The sequence below is a fragment of the Thalassophryne amazonica genome, unplaced genomic scaffold (genome assembly GCF_902500255.1).
Source record: "Thalassophryne amazonica unplaced genomic scaffold, fThaAma1.1, whole genome shotgun sequence".
Taxonomy (NCBI): domain Eukaryota; kingdom Metazoa; phylum Chordata; class Actinopteri; order Batrachoidiformes; family Batrachoididae; genus Thalassophryne; species Thalassophryne amazonica.
This window is the reverse complement of record NW_022986244.1, coordinates 531,038-540,255: the sequence shown is the minus strand read 5'-3', so window position 1 is coordinate 540,255 and position 9,218 is coordinate 531,038. Positions and strand designations below refer to the sequence as shown.

The following is a 9,218-nucleotide window of genomic DNA, read 5'->3' as shown; positions in this document are numbered from 1 at the left end:
CCAGGAAAAAGACATGCTGTGGAGGGGAGCAGAGATCAATCACTAATGATTAAATGCAGAGTGGTGCATACAGAGCAAAAAGAGAAAGAAACACTCAGTGCATCATGGGAACCCCCCAGCAGTCTACGTCTATAGCAGCATAACAAAGGGATGGTTCAGGGTCACCTGATCCAGCCCTAACTATAAGCTTTAGCAAAAAGGAAAGTTTTAAGCCTAATCTTAAAAGTAGAGAGGGTGTCTATCTCCCTGATCTGAATTGGGAGCTGGTTCCACAGGAGAGGAGCCTGAAAGCTGAAGGCTCTGCCTCCCATTCTACTCTTACAAACCCTAGGAACTACAAGTAAGCCTGCAGTCTGAGAGCGAAGCGCTCTATTGGGGTGATATGGTACTATGAGGTCCCTAAGATAAGATGGGACCTGATTATTCAAAACCTTATAAGTAAGAAGAAGAATTTTAAATTCTATTCTAGAATTAACAGGAAGCCAATGAAGAGAGGCCAATATGGGTGAGATATGCTCTCTCCTCCTTTTAAGATACTTTTGTTTGTTTTTAAAGCTCTGAATGGACTGGCCCCGCAATATATCATCAGCTGCCTCCAGGTTTACACTCCAGCACAAGCTCTGAGGTCCGAGGGCCAGTCCCAGCTCATGGCGCCTAGGACAAGACTTAAAACTCGAGGGGACAGAGCCTTCACCGTGGTCGGTCCCAGACTCTGGAACGCTCTGCCCCTACACGTCCGATCTGCTCCCACTGTGGAGTGTTTTAAGTCCCGTCTTAAGGCCCACTTTTATTCTTTGGCTTTTAACACCGCATGAGTTGTACGGTCCTTGTGTCTTATTTTATTTTTATTTTATTGAAATTTATTGTTTTATCATGGTTTTAGTTATTTATGTATTATTTTATCTTATCTATTTTACTGTTGTTATTATTATTACTATTTTGCCTGTCTATGCTTTTGCTGTGCAGCACTTTGGAGACTCGAGTCTGTTTAAATGTGCTTTATTAATAAAGTGGATTGGATTGGATTGGATTTAGAACCAATTTTCATAGAAATATTGTCTGATAGTAGAACAAAAAGTCTTATCATTGGTTGTATTTATAGGCCACCAAATACAGGTGTTGTGAACTTCAACCAGTGTTTTTCAAATATTCTGGAACTCATTAACAGAGAAAATAAAATCTGTTAAATTCTTGGCGACTTTAATATATATTTGTTCAATAAGGAAACACATTGTACAACGAATGATTTCTTAAATAATCTTCCTGCATTTGGTGGGGACACTTCTTTCCCTTAATTACCAAACCGACAAGAGTTACAGAACATTCTGCTACATTAATAGATAATATTTTATTTAATAATTTAAATTATGGAATCTGAAATATTGTTTACGGATATTTCAGATCATTTTACTCTGACTGCTCCTTTGGTTTTCACTCAGGGTCACCACAGCAAATCTGAGGAATTGTGGAATTGGAAAACTGTTATATGCCGAATAAGAAATCAACCACTTACTATAGAAATTGTAATATTACTAATAAAATGAATTTCAAGAGCCTAATGGAGAACATTTCCTTTGAAAAAATATATATGGAAACAGATCCCATTTTAGCGTATCACGTGTCCATGCAAATGTTCAATGAAGTTTACAAAAAATCATTTCCAGTCATTAAATTATCTGGTGATACATCCATAAAGCAAAGCCCATGGTTTTCTAGAGGACTATAAAAATCCCTGTTCAGAAAAAATAAGTTGTATAAAAAATATTTATCATCTCCTTCACCTTTAAATTTATCAATCTATAAATTCTATAAAAATAAATACACTACTCTTCTTAGGGCTGCAAAGAAGAAATACTTCAGTGATAATTGCAAGCTTATTATTAAACTTGCAGCTTGCAAGTTTAATAACTTGCAAGCAAAGAAAATTGACTCCATAAATATAAAGCTGGTTGATTACATCAAAGGTTCATTTCCTTCTGTGATTGAATTTCAACCCACAAATTCCAATGAGGTTTGTGAAATTTTGAAATTTTGAGTTTGTGAAAGATTGCTAAAATCATACCTTTGTTTAAAAAGGTGATCCAGCATCTTTTTCAAATGATCGTCCTATTTCAGTTTTGCCATGTTTTTCAAAGATCTTGGATAAACTTGTTTATAAAAGACTAAATGATCATTTGCTTAAGAACTGAATTTTATATAACTACCAATATGGATTTCGGAAAAATCATTCAACATATATGGCCCTAATTGAACTGATGGATAGAATTCATACAGCTTTAGACCACAATGAATTTGGAATTGGTGTGTTTTTAGACCTTTCTAAAGCGTTTGATACAGTAAACTAGAAACACTCAGAGTGCAAACCTCCGCCAAGGCCATGGGGTCACTGACGCCATAACATCTACACGCCGTGGAATCATTGAACCTAAAAAAGTCTAACAATGATGTTTGCTCAGTAGTAAAAAAAGTTTCATCTGCTGTGACTGGATAGCATGTATCCTTAGCGCTTGGCATCACAGTTTATTGCAACTTGCACCTTTCCCAGAAGCTACTGTCATCTGAGCACTGATATTGATATTGCATGTGCTTATAGACAAAAACAAATAAGAGACAAAATTCTATTTATTATTCAACTAAACTGCAAATATATGAATTTATGAAACACTTCTCCAAACAAGGCCATAGGGTCACTGACCCTAAAGAGATTCCCTCCTTGGCACAGTGATCTATTCAACAATTCAGTGTTACAACCAAAACTATGATACATACACTTTTCTTTCCTTTATATTTGACATCCTTGATGATGAAAACATGCCACTAGAAGTTGGAATCACTTTTATGTCTTTATTAGTTCAAAAGTTATTGTATAAAAACGATTTTTCAGTAATGGCGGTTTTCTTCTGGATCTAGCTCCATAACATTTGAAGCTACATTAAATCTGATGACACCTTACTGAATCAGTACAGATTTAGCTACAATTTGGTGTTAGTTGTGCATCTCTAGCTTCATTTGTCACCTCACACTGACACATTTTCTATTTTCCCTATATTTTTGCATATTCTGGATCACCAGATCCGGAATCCGGATCCGATCATCACCAAACTTTGTTGTTTGATAGAACATTTGACTATGTTGCACCCTAATTTTTTTCAAGCCTTTCTGCCTTGTTTTTGTGGAGTTAGAAACTAGAATTGTAGAAAGATTTGCAAATCCTCTTCAACCTATATTCAATTGAATACACCACAAAGACAAGATATTTAATGTTCAAACCGATAAACTTTATTGTTTTTGTGCAAATATTTGCTCATTTTGAAATGGATGCCTGTAGCTCTTAAATATCTCTCATATAAATATTTTCCTGACCTGTACATTTGTGTTCAGAGCTCTTCATATACTGGTCTTTTTTCATCAAATATTATTTTGTGCACAACCATCAAATTCATAATTATCCGACAAGGCAGACCTCATAGTTGCATTTATTTTTCCATAGAACAACTCATTGTCAGCATCACATCAGATATCATGGTGTTAAAATGATACAGTGGAATGATATGCTACATCTTCTAAATCCACCCATCACTTTATACAACCCCTGGCAAAAATTATGGAATCACCGGCCTCGGAGGATGTTCATTCAGTTGTTTAATTTTGTAGAAAAAAAGCAGATCACAGACATGACACAAAACTAAAGTCATTTCAAATGGCAACTTTCTGGCTTTAAGAAACACTGTAAGAAATCAAGAAAAAAAGATTGTGGCAGTCAGTAACGGTTACTTTTTTAGACCAAGCAGAGGAAAAAAATATGGACTCACTCAATTCTGAGGAATAAATTATGGAATCACCCTGCAAATTTCCATCCCCAAAACTAACACCTGCATCAAATCACATCTGCTTGTTAGTCTGCATCTAAAAAGGAGTGATCACACCTTGGAGAGCTGTTGCACCAAGTGGACTGACATGAATCATGGCTCCAACACAAGAGATGTCAGTTGAAACAAAGGAGAGGATTATCAAACTCTTAAAAGAGGGTAAATCATCATGCAATGTTGCAAAAGATGTTGGTTGTTCACAGTCAGCTGTGTCTAAACTCTGGACCAAATACAAACAACATGGGAAGGTTGTTAAAGGCAAACATACTGGTAGACCAAGGAAGACATCAAAGCGTCAAGACAGAAAACTTAAAGAAATATGTCTCAAAAATCAAAAAATGTACAACAAAACAAATGAGGAACGAATGGGAGGAAACTGGAGTCAACGTCTGTGACCGAACTGTAAGAAACCGCCTAAAGGAAATGGGATTTACATACAGAAAAGCTAAACGAAAGCCATCATTAACACCTAAACAGAAAAAAACAAGGTTACAATGGGCTAAGGAAAAGCAATCGTGGACTGTGGATGACTGGATGAAAGTCATATTCAGTGATGAATCTCGAATCTGCATTGGGCAAGGTGATGATGCTGGAACTTTTGTTTGGTGCCGTTCCAATGAGATTTATAAAGATGACTGCCTGAAGAGAACATGTAAATTTCCACAGTCATTGATGATATGGGGCTGCATGTCAGGTAAAGGCACTGGGGAGATGGCTGTCATTACATCATCAATAAATGCACAAGTTTACGTTGATATTTTGGACACTTTTCTGATGTTTAAGGATGATGAAATCATTTTTCAAGAAGATAATGCATCTTGCCATAGAGCAAAAACTGTGAAAACATTCCTTGCAAAAAGACACATAGGGTCAATTTCATGACATAGGGTCAATGTCAACGAGCAGATGTGATTTGATGCAGGTGTTAGTTTTGGGGATGGAAATTTACAGGGTGATTCCATAATTTATTCCTCAGAATTGAGTGAGTCCATATTTTTTTCCCTCTGCTTGGTCTAAAAAAGTAACCGTTACTGACTGCCACAATCTTTTTTTCTTGATTTCTTATAGTGTTTCTTAAAGCCAGAAAGTTGCCATTTGAAATGACTTTAGTTTTGTGTCATGTCTGTGATCTGCTTTTTTTCTACAAAATTAAACAACAGAATGAACATCCTCCGAGGCCGGTGATTCCATCATTTTTGCCAGGGGTTGTACGGATATAAAAGTGGATTAAAAGTAAAGCTCCTCTATGAGTACTTATAATGTCAACCTATTACCTGGTTTTAATTGATTTAACTGTTTTATACTTTGTGAATTGATATAATACTTTTGTTTATTGTTGCAATATTTTTTTATTTTTGTATGGAAGTGGGTCTTTGATAAGCCTCTTTTGCTTCTACCACTTCCTTGCACAGTATGCTTATATTGTTTTTTGTTGTTTATATATATATATATATATATATATATATATATATATATATATATATATATATAGCAAATTGTGATTTCTATTGTGCTAAATAAATGAAATGAACTGAAATGAATAAAGATGATTAGAAGCTGTTCTTGAAAGCAGAATTCATGCTGTGGATCAGCTGCATTTGGTTGAAATAACCGCACATGGGGAGTCAATGTGCGGCGTTCATACAGACTGATAAATTTACTGCTCTAATATATTCAGTCATCTTTACACATATTTATCCCCCCTTTAGACAGTTTTCTGTTATAAATCAATATATATGGCTTAGTAACGTAATACAGTGATACAGCAGTGACCACGGCACACCAGAGTTTGTTTTTTTTTTTTTTTATTGGAGCAAGATGCAGCGCATAGCACGTCATCAGTTTGAACCAGACAGTGAGGATTCTGATGATGAGGGAGATGATCCTTCTTTTGTTCTGGACAAGGAACCAGAGCAGGTGGATCCACCGACGTGCGCACAGATCTCCACAGTGGGTTGGATCACGCGCTTCTCTTTGCAACTGAGCTCCGTCCCAGTGCAGAGTCCTGGAATGCAGAGATGCAGACACACAAACTGCTCCAACAGTGGCTCCAGATGTGTTTCATTTAAAGCATCGAGATCAAAATTAGCTTCAGTTTTGTTTTGTTCCTCTTTCGTCCCCTCGACACAGAGGGACAGTGAGTGTGAGAGAGGGAGGGAAGCGAGCAAACGACAGATGTAACACACATGAAAAATGGTACATGTTGTGGGCTGATGGACAAGAGCATATGACCACAACTGGCCTTGACACGGATTATGTCACAGCCACGTCACAGTCCGTGTGTTACGACTGGTGCATGCACCGGTAATGACGGCTGCGCACGGCAGTGATCTGATGACCGTGATAAACTGATCTCGTGCCTACATGCTCCACAGTGATGGGACATCAGTGGGACCTGCTTTACATGATTTCAGTGCATACGTTGGATGTCTTTCAAAGTCCAGTAGAGGGAAACGGCAGGTCTTAGAAAGAGGGCAGGTGACAGCGCACGCTTCTCTCCTCCTCTCCCCGTGTTTGCCTTCCAGACCTTCAGACCTCGGGTGGCAATCCGACCACACCCATATGGCATTCGACAGCATCCTTCATATTCTTACTGCATTCTAACAGCATTGTAGGTTTTCCTGTTGAGTTCCAGTTACGTTTGAACTGCATTCAAAGACTGCACACAAAGTGTGCAAGAATCATTTGTGGCACATTCTAATTACACAGCTGTCCAAATATCTGTGCCTCCCAACTGCATCTCGAATTTATTTGCTTTTTTTTTTTTTTACATTCCGGCTGAATCGGCATGGTTCCTGCTCATTCGTGTTAAGTGTGACAGCGTTCTTTGGTTTGATCATTCAACACAGGAAATGAGTCTCTTCACTTCCTTTTTTCACATCTCAGACTTTTGACCGTAGCTGAATGGACTCATAGAATGAAACATCAGTCAGCTGAAGTCTTTGGACATGATGACTATGATTAGTGATCATGATCCAACATATTGCCCATGTTGAGTCCTTTTCACCACATTATTCCTGGGATTCAGTTCCAGCTACTTGCTGCTCAGCAACTGGAACAGTCCAGTTTCACACCCCAGAAATCAACCCACTGAGGCCAACATTGAGGGTCAAATCCACCTGGCTTCATTTAACAAGGAGCTGAAGAAAAACCTGCTGATGAAACCATGAGATTTGTCATTAAAAGTAACAGAAACTTGTCATCAGCAGGACATAAAGTGCATTAAATGTGGCAGCTTGAGTTTATGATCAGTCACTCAGTGTGAGCGTCTCTGTCCACCAGGGAGGACGAATTGGCAAGACAGACTCAGGGACGATATGATGAACTGCAAAAAAACACAACTCAAAAACACCAGGTAAGCACTCAGATCACATCAGACCAGGTCTTCTACTGCCAGGAAAACCCAGGTAAACACTTAGACCACATCAGACCAGGTCAAATACTGCCAGGTAAACACTCAGATCACATCAGACCAGATCAAATACTCACAGGAAAACACTCCATCTGTCAGGTCTAACATAACCAGAAGGTTGGACACAAATGCTGGATTTGAGATTCAGCTTAACAGAGTTTAATTCAGGCATGGGTCGGTACACAAAAATGCATTCCAAAATAAGCAACAGTAGCTGAAGCATGAGGCAGAGACAAAATCCAGAAAAACAGGCAGACAGGTTGATACATGGTTAAGCAAAAAACAGGACTGAGGACAAACACTTGAAAGTGGCACAAGGCTCAACAATCTCACAAGTGAGTGAAGGTGTGACTAATAAAGGGGATGAAATTAGGAGAAAATGCACCGCATGTGTGTGAGGAAAGATCCAGAATGACGCGTGGCAAGTAGGAAATGAGGGCAGGAGGGGCACACCCAAAACTAAACACATAACACAAGACAGGAGCGGTACCACCACCAAACCCCAGTGAAAAAAACAGCATATCCAAGACAAAGGACCACACAATAAACCACACAGACCCAATCATGACACGGACCACACGAGAGCAGATCCACTACTGTCAGGAAAACCCAGTTAAACAACCAGACCACATCAGACCAGGTCAGTTACTGCCAGAAAAACCCAGGTAAATGCCCAGACCACATCAGGCCAGGTCAACTACTCCCAGGAAAATTGAAAACACTGACCTGGCAACTTTCTCCCAGACAGACTCCTGGCTTGAACAATGCTCTTCTAATTAATACAAGGTTGTAGTTGTTCTCTTATTGTGTTGTTACTGTCTAACAATTATGTTAGTTTTTAAGTGCAACTGCTGTGAATTTTAACAAAAAAATTTACTCCTGTCGACCACGAAGGTTTGTCACCCTGTTTTCAGGGCACAAAAGGGGCCATTGTAAGGGGGCTGTAGTGGTCCTCTGTGCGCCTCCTAACGAATAAAAACATAATCCGCTGATTTCAGGAATGGGGGCATGTAGGAAAACAGAGTGCCGTGCTGTGTAGCTGGCACTGGTGCAAAAAGTTGAAGTTTGTCCCGAAGGTCACTTTTGTGGCAGGTCGCTGACCAGGGGGCCGTGGACCCGTAATGGTTGACCACAAACCATCTCTGCCGAGGAGGACTGGAGGTTCTCCTTGGAGGTGGTCCACAGGACCACCATGACCAATGGAAGCCTGTCGAGCCATCCACTGTCTGTTAATCCCACAAGGAGAATGGCTTTCATGGAACAATGGAAGCACTTGCACATTCCTTCTTGCACATTCCTGGGGGTGATACGCTGCAGACCAGTGGAGCTTCACCCCTCAGCTGTCAGCGATCGCATTCCATAGCTCTGACATGAACTTTGAACCTCTGTCTGAAGAGAGGGCCGTTGATGCGGACATCAGCGGTACCGCCTCCGGCCACCGGGTGGTCCTGTTCACCATGGTGAGGATGTGTGTAAATCCTAAGGAGGGTGGAAAGGGTCCCATGAGGTAAATGGACTGCATTTATATAGTGCTTTTCCATCTGCATCACACACTCACATTCACCCCGATGTGAGGGTGCTGCCGTACAAGGTACTCACTACACACCAGGAGCAACTAGGGGATTAAGGACCTTGTCCAAGTGCCCTTAGTGATTTTTCCAGTCAGACTGGGAATTGAACCGAAGATCCTCTGGTCTCAAGCCCCACACTTAACCACTAGACCATCACCTCTCCTAAGCTCTGCATTAACATGGTCGAACCGCCGTTCTGTTACCGGAAAGTGGGTCTGTGCCTGTGAATGTTGGAGCGATGGCAGGCACCACAAAAGGTCGCCCAGATCCTGATGTCCTTTTTGAGCCCAAGCCAGACAAACTTTGCTGCCAGCAGCAGTTGTGATGTTTTCCTTCCGGGGTGGAAAAGGCTGTCCACAGCGTCAA

The 9,218-nt window shown here is 40.1% G+C and overlaps 1 long non-coding RNA gene across 1 annotated transcript; it reads right to left on the bottom strand.

Moving 5' to 3' along the window:
* Positions 1 to 987: 987 nt before the first annotated feature.
* Positions 988 to 7,227, bottom strand: LOC117505772. The gene is made up of 3 exons (XR_004559254.1): positions 7,126 to 7,227; positions 4,896 to 4,904; positions 988 to 997 (listed from the first exon to the last, which is right to left on the bottom strand). It is a non-coding gene; the product is annotated as an uncharacterized LOC117505772 (long non-coding RNA).
* Positions 7,228 to 9,218: the final 1,991 nt, after the last annotated feature.